The sequence below is a fragment of the Solanum tuberosum genome, unplaced genomic scaffold (genome assembly GCF_000226075.1).
Source record: "Solanum tuberosum cultivar DM 1-3 516 R44 unplaced genomic scaffold, SolTub_3.0 scf00684, whole genome shotgun sequence".
NCBI classification, from domain to species: domain Eukaryota; kingdom Viridiplantae; phylum Streptophyta; class Magnoliopsida; order Solanales; family Solanaceae; genus Solanum; species Solanum tuberosum.
This window is the reverse complement of record NW_006239598.1, coordinates 55,331-57,614: the sequence shown is the minus strand read 5'-3', so window position 1 is coordinate 57,614 and position 2,284 is coordinate 55,331.

Below are 2,284 nucleotides of genomic sequence, written 5' to 3'. Positions count from 1 at the left end.
ATTGTTGTCACTTTTTTCACATTTTAAATGAATTGTTTCTTTTATTTTTGTGTATGGTTAATAACCGAATAACCGAACCAAACCAAACCAAACCGAAACCGATAATCACCGAACCGATAAATGTATATTATATTTGGTTTGGTTTGGTTTTGATAATTTTAAAACCGATTAAGTTGGTTTGGTTTAGATTTTGACTAATAACCGATCTAAACCAACCCGTGAACACCCCTATTCCTGACCATAAACTTAACTTACCATTTATTTAGTTCGAACTTATATAAAATTTACGCAACCTTTCTCTTCTTCTTTGTCCTTCCTCCTCCTTGTCGTCCTCCTCCTCTATCTTCTTCCTTTTCTTGTTCTTTTTTTTTCTTTAAAATTCGACCTACTGTAAAGTGTAAACGTGAATTATGTATAAAAACATTTGAAATATTGAGAGAATTTCATATCTAAATTTTTTGATTGTTTAGAGGTGATTTTGAGTTGGTCGGGATTGAATAGTAAACGTGTACATCGTATTCAGGGTATACTTCATGTACAGTTAACTTATATTCAACTATTTGAGTATATCATAATGTGTAGTCAGTGTATGACTCATGTATAGGTAAACTATATTAAGCTTTTGTTGGGTATGTAGCAAGAGTTAATGGAAAATGGAGGGAAGATGAAAAGAGAGGAACTTGGAAAGTTGGGTACTTGAAGAGTTGGGAACTTGAAAAGTCCTGTTATGCTTTAGTGAAAAGATATTTCTCCCTCATCGGTGGTGGAAATAAAAATAAAAGAGTTTAAATATAAAAACACCTATTAATTGTTAAAAGAGTTGGAAAGAGGGACCCCCCTCGCGTCGTCGTCATCGCTCGGCTCCGACTTCGGCTTCGAAAAATGATCGAGAGATTATTTTTTGGACAAAGTTTGTTTTAATTATTTAGTTAATTATTTATTTAATTAATTAAATTAAATTAAATGGTCAAAACGTTTCAATTAATTAGTTAATTAACCGAAACGTTTCAATTATTCAGTTAATTGACCGACCCGACTCGGATCCGCACGCGACCCATTTTATTTAAATTATTTCTCGTTTTATTTGAATTTCCCACCGTTGGAAGTGACTATTCTAAAAGGTTGCAACTTTCAGAAACAACCATGACCGTTTGAAATGTTGCAAACTTTCATGAATGGTTGTGTGGATTCTGAAAGGGTTGCAACCTTTCGGAACCAGTTCCTCTTACCTATAAATACATTGATTCTTCAGATTTTTTCCTCACAAATTTTTCTGATTTCTTCTTCTTCTGCACAAAGTTTCTTCATGTACTTTACTGTTGTTGAGTGGTTCGCTGACACCACAGTTTTGGGTATCAATACATTGGTGATTGAGATCATTCATCCTTGGAGGACATATTCCAAATCAAACCTGGGATACTAGAGGGGAATAATTTCCTTAAGGAGACACTGTGCATTCAGTGAGCTTGATCTTTTATGTTCGGTCTTTTTCCACATTCTGGTATGTTTTACAAATTTTAGTTGTTCTGAATTAATTTATGTTCTTTTGTTCTTACTGGTTCATTAAAACTTTGGTTACTTCGTGTTTTTGCAAAGTTTATTGGAATCAGTAATTCTGTTTTAAACACAGATTGGCAACAATCTTAAGGAAATTATTATTTTATTTTTAATTTGTGTTTCTGTTGGAGAAAAAAAACCTTCGTGGTTTTATACTCATTTGAGCTATTTTAAGCTATTGCTTACTAAGTCTGTATCGATTTGTGTTTATCAAGAAATGGAAAACAACAATGTTATAGTGGTTGTTGCTGCACCAGCCCAAACTGTTGTACCACCAGCAGAGAAACCGGGAAAATTCTCTGGTGCGAATTTCAAAGGATGGCAACAACAGGTATTTTTCTGGCTTACCACTCTTGGTCTGCAGAAATTTACCAATGAAGAAACTCCAGTGCCTGCTGCTGAAATGCCAGACAAGGAGAAATTCATGATTATTGAAGCATGGACACATGAAGATTCATATGTCTACATTCTGAGTGATTTAAAGAATGACTTATATAATGTTTATAGTACAATGACAACTTCGAAAGAATTGTGAAATGCACTTGAGAAGAAATATAAGACAGAAGATGCATGCTTGAAAAAGTTTGTGATCGCAAAGTTTTTAGACTATAAAATGGTAGATAGTAAAACTGTTGGATCACAATTGCAGGAACTTCAACTTATTTTCCATGATCTGATTGATGATGATATGGTAGTAAATGAAGCTTTTCAAGTGGCTGCAATGATC